Raw genomic sequence first — 11,909 nt, forward strand, 5'->3', positions numbered from 1 at the left:
TTCTGTCTTCCAGATCACTTATGCATTCTTCTGTATCATCTAATCTTCTTTTTATTTCCTGCCATGTACTTTTATTTTAGTTATTATATTCTTCAGACCTGACTGGTTCTTTTTTATATTTTCTAACTCCTTTTTGAAATTCTCACTGTGTTCTTTCATTCTTCTCCAGAGTTCAGTGAGCATTTTTATGACCATCACATTGAACCCTTTATCAGATAAATTACTTGTTTCATTATTGTTCTTTTCTGGTGTTTTATCTTATTTCATTTGGAATATATTTGGCTCCTCATTTTGTTTGACTTTGTGTTCTTTTTCTATAAATTAGGCAAAACGGTTACCTCTCTTGGTCTTGAAAGCATGACCTTATGTAGGAGCCTTCCCTATGTAGATTGCATGTGCTGGGTAGCTTGGCAGGTGGACTGGGGCTGGAGCAGACACAGGCTGGAGGGTCCTGGAGTACACTGAACTGGGGCTGCCTTGGCTAGATGGCTGGATCTGGAGTTGGTGCAGGCCAGGTTTTTCCTGGGGTGCACTGGGCCAGTTGCCTTGGCGTGGCTGGAACTGGAGTGGGCATGGCCAGGGGCTTGTTGGAGTGACCTTGGCAGACTGGCTGGAGTGCCAGATGCCTCTGTGCCAGGACTCAGAGTGAGTAAGATTTTATGTGGACCCTTTAAGAGTAGAGCCTTGGTTTCCTATAGCCCTCTGGCTCTCCTGGGCATAAGCCCCACTGGTTTTCGAAGCCAGATGTTATGAGGGCTCAACTTCCTGGTGTGGGTCCCCAGGGCTAAGTTGCCCAGTGTGAAGCTCAAACCCCTTGTTCCTTAGGGAGGACTGCCATGTTTGTTATATCCCCTGCTGCATGTGGTCATCACACCTGCGATATGGATCCTGATTACATTGAGTCTCTGCCCCTCCTACCTTCAGTGTGGTTTTTTCTTTATATCGTAATTATAGAAGAGCTGTTCTACTAGTCTTCAGGTTGTTCTCAGAGAAAGTTGATCTATCTTTAGTTGTAGTTTTGGTTTGTCTGTGGGAGGAGGTGAGCTCAGGATCTTTCTACTTTGCTATCTTGATCCCGCCCCTTGTCATATTTTAGTTTCTTACTACTGCTGTTTTTTTAAATTCAATGCAAGTGAAGTCTTTAACTTCATTTTATATAACTTCTATATTTAAATAACTTCTATATTTGTCTTAATTTTAGTTTTTTATATGATGTATTAATTTTGTTAACCTGGATAATAACTAAATAATGTAATAATCCATATTTTGTCATCACACTTCTAGTGGTCATGTATGCCTACACAGTTTGCAAACTTTCTAAGAACATTGGAAGCTGGTACAGTGCAGCCTTTTTTTGATTAGGATACTTAGCTAGAGAGAAAGTAAATTATAGTTGCACTAATTTTATTTAGTGACAATTTAAATGTCTAAAATTTTATTTTATGATGCCACAGGAATATTATTCACTTTGAAATTTAAACTTAAATTCCCTCAAGTCAAATTTGTTGTGTTTTGATTGATTTATTTAATTGGCCTTTGTTTCATTAGTAATCATCTGTAATTAAGAATACTGGATTCAGTAGAGGTCAACATTCCACAGGACATTTTGGGAATTTGGGTGGATCCCATAGATTCACCTTACCAGTGTACAAAAGATTCTGCTGATGTTAGATCCAACCAAGGAATCTTCTCCTGTGGACTTCAGTGTGTCACCATCTTAATTGGTGTCTTAATTGGATATACAAATAGGGGTGTCACTGATGTTTGTCATCAACCAGCCTTTGTATCACAAGACCTAAACACTCTCAGTTGGAAAGGACAGTACTACTGGGGCTCTTCTTACATGGGGACCAATATCCATGCATTTCAGCCCCCATTTCTAAAAGAAACGGTAATGAAATGCAGAGCCAACTGACCAAAAACACAGCTCTCAGGTGGAATTCTCCCACTGGTTTTCAGCTATCAGTACAAGTGAGAAGGAGACTATCAAAATTTCACTGCCACCTCTGTTACTGGGTTGGTGTGCATTGTGTCAAATAGCTTCAACTGAGGAGGTCAACAGAAGACCTGGGCCAGCGATCTCGGTCCTTGTGATAGCAAGTAAAGAATTGCAGACTACCACTTTGGGCTTAAGCACAAAGCAAAGTTTATTAAAGCATAGTTGTAATCTCAGAGGGAGAGCGGGCTGTTTCTGCAAAGTGAAACCAGCCCTCCTGTACAGATTTAAGGGTGTTTATAAGGAGAGTTCTGCGAGGAGGTGGGGTGTGATCATGGGTGAGTGACAGGGGATCATTATTTGATTGGCAGTCCCGAGTTATGTAACAAGTTCATTATTGCGCATGCCCTTACCCTAGCTTCACTAAGAAAAGCCCATGGGGCACGGGGGAGCAAAACCACATGCAGATTTTATTATAATGATGGTATAATTAGTTTGGGTTTACTGTAGGTGATATGCCTGTCTAGTCTGGGCATGCGCAGCCCGGGGAAGTTCCTTCGCGTTACTGTGCTCCCTCTTTATTAGGAAAAGTTGCCCACCACCTGACCATAGTTTTGCCTGTTCTGGGTGGAGTCAGGGGAGGGTTCCCAGATGGTTGGGATGTGACTTGATTATTCCCCTCTTGTCTTTTCGCCACTGTAACCTCCTTGCTGCTAATGTCAGGGGAGGGTCCCCAGATGGTTGGGGTGTGACTTGATTATTCCCCTCTTTTCACCACCGTCACCTCCTTGCTGCTAATGTCTGACTAACTACCTAACACTTGTATGTGGAGATAGCCTATTCCAGGCAGCTAAGGCTGCTTACAAGAGCCCTGAGTTGTCCAAGGTCTTGCTGACATTTATATATTTTCAGAAAAGATATATCTTTTCACATTCAAGTGAGTGTCTTGTACTGTTAATGTCAAACTCAGGGCCATGGGTGAGGGAATGGTAAACTTAAAAGAATTCTTGGAACGGAATCCAGAAACTGGAGTTAGTACCACATGGAAAATGAAGGTGCCACTGGAGTAAATCAGTGGGCCAATAAGGGAGGACTAATTGCATACAGATCAAGAAAGCAGCAAGAGACATTTCTGAGCTTCCTCATCTAAAATCTTGAATCTGCAGGTACACACTACATAGATAAACTTTGTCCTCATATGCTTATAAACTGAACTGTGAAACTTCTTTTCACATCTCTATCTTTTGAAGGTAGTTTTGTGCTTGTTTTGAAGGTGAATAGTCTACATTCACCTTCCTCTTTTGAGGAGCATATATATATCACTAAGTTCTAATAACATTTTTTTCTGTATTGCAAAATGTGATCTTGGAATACTTTTTATTTTCTCCAAAATTCATTTTTCCTGTTGATTAAATCAAGATGTGTCCTGCTTGTTTATAAACTTCTGATAAATTCAAGCAAGGGTAAATGCCCCACATAAATTTATTACTATCATTATTATTATTAATGTTTTATTTTTTAAGTATTACCAATCAATTATATACTATTACCACTTATAGTAATATAAAATTGCTATCTACGTGTGTTCTAGTTAGGAACCTGTACTAGGGTATTTAATGAGAGCCACTCTACCCGATAAGACAAGAAATTTCAAGGTTCTTTGCATGATAAACATTTGTTACTCGCCTCACTGCCCATTGTGGTTGGTGGGGAGGAGGAAAAGGAGACTCTACCCCACATAGTTATTCAGGGAACAAGGTGTCTTTTATACTTCAGTCTGCCATTATTAGTACCTGGCTTCAAGGTTAGCCTGGTATCATCTCTCTGAAAGAAGAGGGTAAGCATGGAGTCTTCCATAGAGATTTTAGGGCACAGAATTGGTATATGTAATTTGCATCCACTTTCAAATGTCCAGAACTCAGTCACATGGCCCTGCCTGAGAGTTCTGAAGTGTAGACAATGGTACATTGTAGAAAAACTACAGTTTTTCTGTATAGTCAGGGGAAAGAAAATAGTTTGGAGAAAGAACTACAAAGCATCCGTCAGACTTAAGTATCCAAGTAAGATTGGCATTTGAGAAAAGTTTTGAAACCCAATATAGAATATTATTTCTTGGGATAAAACACTGAATTTAAATACAGTAAACTAATTTATTATTAGGTACATCACATTAGCAAAGGACACTGACATAATTTTTCTTCCATAGATAAGATTTTATTCCATACAGTAACACTTTGTTAACATCCCTCCTTCTTGCTCTGGTTTTGAAGTACAGAAATAATATTGATTTTTAAAAGCCTGGACAAAGAAGTCTTAGTTATAATTATTATCTGCAAAAGACAAAGACAGTTTAATGTCAATTTGAGACTAATTAATATACCATAAATTATTTTATTCAGTAAGGCTTTGAAATTTTAATTTAATTTATTTCTGAAAAGATTCCAGATTGACATAGTGGCAGGAGTGAAATATCACATCTCAATTGAGAATTCAAACGTTGATGAAAATGAGTAGCAGAATTTCAAGCTAATGAATCTTGAGCAGTTAAAAAGCAAGTCTTTAAGAATGTGAGACTCTGAAGAGGATTATGAAATTGAATACTTTAACGACTTCATTGAGTTCTCAGGAATCATCTTTGATATAAAATTAACATTTTATACACACAATGTAAATGCTAATTTTATTAGGATGCTTACACATATTAGAATACTTGCATATTGGAATATGTTTTTAGTTTCCTCCTGGGAATGCCACATGTTCAATAAATAGACCTGCTTTTCTCTCTCTCTCTCTCTCCCTCCCCCTCTTCCCCTCTCCTCTTGCTCTTTCTCTCTGTTCATCTGTCTTTCTGAGAAAGCAGCTGGTCTTTCTCCTTATAATACTTCTCCCCTTTCACTCTAAGGGTTGCCAATCAACACATTTAATTTTGCATTTGACTTTATTTTCACAGCACAATGATTATGTGATGACTGGATAGTGTTGACATCAGTGTAAGTAGTTAAAAATCTGAAAATAAATTAATCTGTTCTGCTAATTATTTAGAATGCTTGACCGCTCTGATCAAACATTCTATGTCAGCCTTTTCTAAGATGAAGAGTTTAGCAGGATTTATTTACCAAAAACTGTTAGGGACATCCACTCAAAGTTATCATGGGATATTTGATGAAAGATTCTCAGAACCTGTAATACTCCATTATATATTTTGAATCTATAGACGGTGCATAGTTTGTCCTCACAGAAAAATATTTTGTGTGTATGTCTTTCATATTCAGGAAATTAAATGTAAATATTTCAAGACTAATATAATGAGAAATAAATATGCCTTAATTATATAAAACTAGATTAAAATTTACTTAACTAAGAATTCACACCTATATTCATTTAGACAAAGAGAGGCATTTGGGGAAAAGTAAGAGGAATATAAGTAAGGGAAGTTGTATTGTTAGATAGATAAAACATGGACAAAAATGTTGAGAAATTTAGATGAATTTATTTTTTATATTTTTTTGGTATTGTTGTTTTATTATGAGTTAAATGGGTACTCCTTAATAAGCCTTTCAGGTAGGTCTGAGAAGTCTTAATGGAAAATATCACTGAGAGCCTCATAAGTGGTAAATGCTACCATTTTCTTAAGTATGTTGTTTCCATCTTTGACCAAAGTTCTATCAGAAAAACTACAAATTTGTAATATTCCCAGCAATAAGGAGTTTAATACAGGGCATCAGAGGCTTTTGCAATAATTGGTAGGCTGAAGAGTGAGGGTCCTGAATTAGCTTGGGAAATCCAGAAGCGCTGGCTCTTCCCGCATTGTAACACACAAGTGATTTGGGGATGTTTTCCAGAAGCCACTGCAAACTTGTATTCTACATAGTTCCCATGCAACTGTCTTCAGCTCTCATCTAAGAATACTTTCAATTTCTATTCTGTCTTCCAAATCTTCTGCAAATATCCCTCATTGGCAGAACCACAATTTTAACTCTGCTCGCAAAACATCTTAGAGACTGTAATTTTCTATCTTGCTCTATAGGAGAGAATATAAAAAAGAGAATTAAACAGTTGAAAAAAGATAATATTAAATGGTATACCTCTTTTTTGGTATCTATAAACTCCATTCTACCTTATCAAACTTCTAAACCACAGTGATAAAACAGTGTATGTGCCTAACAGGTTTTAAGTAACTTTTGTGTACAAATGAACCCATGGTCACTCTTTCTTCCAACAACATATTCAGAGCCCCAGTGCTTACTCTCTATATATCTGTAGATTATATTGATCACTTTTCTAGTCCATCTGCAACAGTGCTATCCTTAGGGGCTACTGATAGTAGTGTATAGTGGAAGTGATACAATTGCATTCCAGATCTAGATCCTAAGTGGCTATGTACTTATGCCTGTCTCTGTGGATTACTTGTACTGGAGCCCTGAGTTTTCGTATGAACAGTCTGACTTCTCTGTAAGCACCACATATGAAACAACCACATGGAAAATCATTGGAACTACACGAAGAGAGAGAGACAATCAGCCAGAGCCAGCCGCAGTGTACAGTAGGTACCCACTATTCCAGATCCAGCCACGTGAGACAACCTGAGCTGGAATGGCTTAGCTAAGCCCATTCCAAATTCCTGACCCAAACAAATCATGAGAGAGAATTTTAAAAATACTTTATATTTAGAGGAATAGAAAATTTAGGAAGGGAACTCCTTCCTCTTATATTAATCATGGTTCTCTAGAGAAACAAAACCAATTCAGCAAGGTGAATACAGGAATTTTTTAAATACCAAATGCTTTTCTCTATTTGTATTAAAACAAAACACTTAGGAAAGCAAAATGTCCCATATATGGTATCAGTAAAGTTGTAAAATATTCATAATAAGCTTTATAAGAATGTTATATGGCATATATTCAAAAATGTAAAATCTTCAAAAGACATAAAATTAGATGTTCTTGGATTGGAAAATTTAATATAAAATTCCAATATTCTCAAATTAATGCAATTAGTGCTATTCGTTAAGAAGTTCAACAGGTTTTTGTTGTTGCTATTGCTATTGAGGCAAATGATCTGAAAGTGTGTAAGAAATGAGAAATATCTAAGAGTAGCTGCAGTGTTTGAAAAGAAATAGTTCAGGTCACCATTATGTGTCTCTCATTTCTTTCATCCTAGCTGGTCACCAGTGCATGTTCTTCTCTTGGAAATGGCAGAAGGAAAAGAAGCAATGCTCAACATGCAAACATATTGAAATTCTCTACTTCAATGTCTGCTAATATCCCATTGCTGAAAATATAGCATGATCAAGACAAAAGTGAAGGGACGGATGTGAGGATGATAACCAACAATAAAACAGAAGCTTTGAGAGTGGTAAGGTAAGTCTTTTAATGGTATCTACCCTTTCATCCATGTAGGTAGTGGAAGAGAAGAAGAGTGGAGCAATATGGGATCCTTGACATGGACTTCAATTTGGAAAGACTGTATTTCATGTACACTTAAATTTAGACCTCCCTTTGGAACAGGAATGCTACTGTTTTCCTTTGGATATCATCATCAAGCTTCTGTGCTTTTGAAATAACTCCTCTTCCATTTTCTCAACTCCAATCTTCTCTTCCCTCTAGCCCATCCTCTATAGCAGTGACTCTCAAACTTTAGAACTGTATAAAGGTCACCTGACATCTTCTTAAAATGTGGATTCCAATTCAGTAATTCTGGGTAGGCCTGAGATTCTTCTGTCTATCCAACTTCCAGAAGATGCTTATGTTGCTGTATGTGGACCAAGCTTTCATTAGTAAGACTTTATCCTGTTTTCAGAAGTGTCTTTCTGATACACAGAAACACAAACACAAATGAGCTCGTTAAGTCTCTTCTTTAATTTTTTTAAATTGTGTTCCTGTTAATTACAGGGAAACATAATTCAACTGCACACATGTCTTCTTCACTCTTTTTCCATGGAGCTTCTCACAATGCCAGTTATAAGCTCTTTGCTGCTTCCTTCATTTTTAATTAACAAACACTGATCCATTCTTCCAGAGGGAGCTCATGTGCCTATAAATACCATAATGCCACCAGACAGCATAGCCACCCAATTTTTCATTCTCTACATAATGAATTTGTACATTTGTTTGATTATATGTTTGTTCTAATAGTCAGCCTATACTTTCTAGCAGAAGAGCAATTCTGCTTTATTTACCTGTACCATCAGAATCTAGCATGTGGGCCTGGCACACAGTAACTACTCAGAGATATTTATATCTTCCAAGTGATGTTGTATTTGTATGTTTCTTTACTATTATTATTTCACATACAATCAAGTGCCTATGAAGTGCCAGACACTGACCAGATCACTGGTAATACAATGATAAGCAAAGATCACTTCCCCCTGAATACTTATAGTTCAGTGGGAGAAATAACCATAAATAAGTGATCACACTAATAATTATTTCATTACAGACTCTGAGAAGTGCTATAAAGGAAAAGAAAAAAACGTATAATATAGACATAATGGCAATGCAGACTGATTTAGTGGGGAAGCACCAGTTAAACCTTCTCTGAAGAAGTATTATTACAGAATCATAAAGTATAAATAGGAGTTAGTGACTAAAAAATAGCAGGAGGATTGGAGGAATGTTCTAGACTGGGATAACAGTAAGAATTAAGATTTTCAGTCAGGAAAGTGCTTGGGATATTTCATGGACTAAGTAGTTATAGCTGTGCACCTTGAGCATATAAAGGAGGGGTAGTTGTATAACAAATGAGGTTGAAATAGTTGGTGACAGCAGATAGCCAATTGTTCAGCCTTCTTCCCACCATCTTAAGGAGTTTGGATTTCACTTATCTTTTTGAAGGGAAGCAAAGGAAAGATTTTATGCAGGGCATTGACATAAGATTTATATTAGAAAAATACTCTTCTGCCAGTAATATGGGTTATGAAATAGCAGGAAGCTTATAGTGTACTTATTAAGGCTTGCTCATTGTTTCACATGTGGTTCACACAATATTTGTCAGTTTGAGGCACTATTTCTGACTTCAGTTGCAGTAAGTGTGAGAATAAATATTTAACATCAGCATGGGGAGTACTTAAATCATTCAGTACCCTAGAGGTTAAGAGTTATTCATTTTACCTGCCCCAGGGAAGTGCTTGTGTGACTCTGTGTGTGTGTGTGTATGTGTGTGTGTGAAATAAGGGTTTTGTTTATGACACATTATACTAATTCCAGGAAAATAGAGCCCAAGACAAACTATCTACCAATTTCATTGCATGACTCACCCTTCAAATAAACCTCTTTAATAAAAAAAAATAGTCATTTGGCAGAATATAATTTTTTAAACATTTATGATATGTACTCTTAATATACTGACTTTGTTTAAAACTTTGTGTATATTATTTAATGATTTAAACATGTATTCAATCCAAAAAGACATGTTCTAAATAATTTCAAACACACAAATTCTACATACTTGTGAGCTCTTCTTATTCTAAGCTGAGATATCTTAAAAACTTTTAAAAATCACTGTAACTTACTGTGTTGTACAATTTACAAATAATTTTATCTGCATTTTTACTTTATCTTTCCAGTATCCCCCACTATAAGTCACGCTCTCAATAAGAATCAAACCTTTTGAATTTAAATTCAGTATTTTATATTCACTATTATTTCCTCTTAATATTGTCTCACTGCCTTTATCTAATTATTCACCTCTAGTGTATGCTCTGTTTAGAGGAAGAAGAGTGTTTAGAAGTATAGAGAATATATTACTTTAGTGCATTTTTCAAGTTATTATGGTTTTCACAGATATCGTGTGACAAATCAATGATCAAATGACAGACAAGCAATCTTACTTATTTTGTGATATTTAGTACCAAAGTAGGGCAATTGTAGTAAATGCATATAAGTGAAAACCAGAATATCACAGTAATTAATGAGTAAAGGGTTTTTGACAAACTTCACCTGGAAAGTAATTTTATATATCAGATTATCCTTAGAAAGATGCAAAATAAAATATTTCTTCCCCATGTGATTAGTTTCTGGAGTTTACTTTAGTAGATATTGTGATTTTAAATGAATCAGTTTGAATTCATACTTTAAATGTGTATAGTCAGTAATGGGATATTCAAGGGTAATGAATATAAATAACCATAAGTGTATTGAATATAAATAAACATAAGTGTATTTCTTTTAAGACATTGAAATAACTAACTTTCTGCTTGAGTATAGGGCGGCCAGGAAGGTTTTGTATACTTAGAGAATAAACTATGTGAATATTATTGGTTGTAAGTGCAGTTTGAATATGTCAATGGGATTCAACTTAAGTCCAAAGTATAGTGTTTTTTCCTAAGCAATGACATATCGGTGGATGCCTTAGAGCCTTTTAAAATAAATACGGAAAAAAGTAAAGATGCTTTTTTCCATTGCAAATAGGATGTCTATTTTAGAGGCTTTAGTTCCAGGAATGTGAGTGTATCAGAATTTCAGCCAGTGAGGACTACACATTGCTATTCAGTAGATCTTCATTCTTCATTCTCTTATAACTCTGGTACCAACATAGACAGGTTAAAATTTGTTATGTTTTATTATTCTATGTAGTAATAGAAATTTTAACAACCCTTTTGAGGGTTTTTAATTTAGGGCTAGTGGGTGCTAGTAACATGGAGTAACATGCACGGACTTCTAATTAAACATGAAAAATTAATACATGCTTTCTTCTGAATTTCACTTTAAAGGACAAAGAGAATGAAAGAGACAGTAGGTGATGAGAGAGTGAGTGAAATTAGAAAGAAGAATCAGTAACTCACCTAGAAGAGTAGAAATAGATGAAACCTAAATGCTGGCCATAATAAATGTCTTGTGACTCAAGACAATTTATCCTAAAGAAGTCCAGTCAGGATCAGGAACTAGAGGGTTTAGGTATCTTAGGAAGCAGGGTGAGGTGTCAAACTGACATAGGTAAATCTACACAAGAATAAATTACAAGTGAAAGGTTACTTAATAAGGCTGTACCTGGCACAATCTGTCAACTCAGGAAACTGGAATGCCTCTGGATCTGGAGACACTGAGTGTAAAGACTGCCAGAATCTGACAAACTAAAGACCAGAATAAAGGGTAGAATATTCAGTTTATGGATTCCTTAAACTCTTTTATTAAACATACAAGTAATGTATTAATTTATAGAATTATTTTGCATTCCAAAGTTTTCTTCTAGATAATTTACTGTTTCTTGTGCTTTAACACTTAAGAAGAAAGAAAGCTTAACAAAAGGACAGTAGGTAGTAGTGATGGAAATTAACTTAATTTTTACTGTATATTCATGTTGTAGTGAGTGAGAGTGAGAGAGATCTTTTATTTCATATTTAAAATATTTTAGGTGGTAGAAATTTGGTTTGTTCACAATTATTCAAAAACTAAGTTACATTAAGAACCACTTCTTTTAGCTAGTGGGAAGCAGCCGCATAGCACAGGGAGATCAGCTTGGTGCTTTGTGACCACCTAGAGGGGTGGGATAGGGAGGGTGGGAGGGAGAGAGGTGCAAGAGGGAAGAGATATGAGGACATATGTATATGTATAACTGATTCACTTTGTTATAAAGCAGAAACTAACACACCATTGTAAAGCAATTATACTCCAATAAAGATGTTAAAATAAAATAAAAATTAAAAAAAAGAACCACTTCTTATACTCAACATGGTATCTATTAAATTTTTTCTCTTCAAAGGGATCTTCTTTTTTTTCTTCCTTGATTTTTTTTTTTTAACATCTTTATTGGAGTATAACTGCTTTACAATGGTGTGTTACTTTCTGCTGTATAACAAAGTGAATCATTTATACATATACATATATCCCCATATCTCCTCCCTCTTGTGTCTCCCTCCCATCCTCCCTATCCCACCCCTCTAGGTGGTCACAAAGCACCGAGCTGATCTCCCTGTGCTATGCGGCTGCTTCCCATTAGCTATCTATTTTACATTTGGTAGTGTATATATGTCCAT

The 11,909-nt window shown here is 35.9% G+C and overlaps 1 pseudogene; it reads left to right on the forward strand.

Moving 5' to 3' along the window:
- Positions 1–485: 485 nt before the first annotated feature.
- On the forward strand, positions 486–3,086 carry LOC137763482 (inositol polyphosphate 1-phosphatase pseudogene; annotated as a pseudogene).
- The last annotated feature ends 8,823 nt before the right edge of the window (positions 3,087–11,909 follow it).

The sequence above is a fragment of the Eschrichtius robustus genome, chromosome 4, assembly GCF_028021215.1.
Source record: "Eschrichtius robustus isolate mEscRob2 chromosome 4, mEscRob2.pri, whole genome shotgun sequence".
Taxonomy (NCBI): Eukaryota; Metazoa; Chordata; class Mammalia; order Artiodactyla; family Eschrichtiidae; genus Eschrichtius; species Eschrichtius robustus.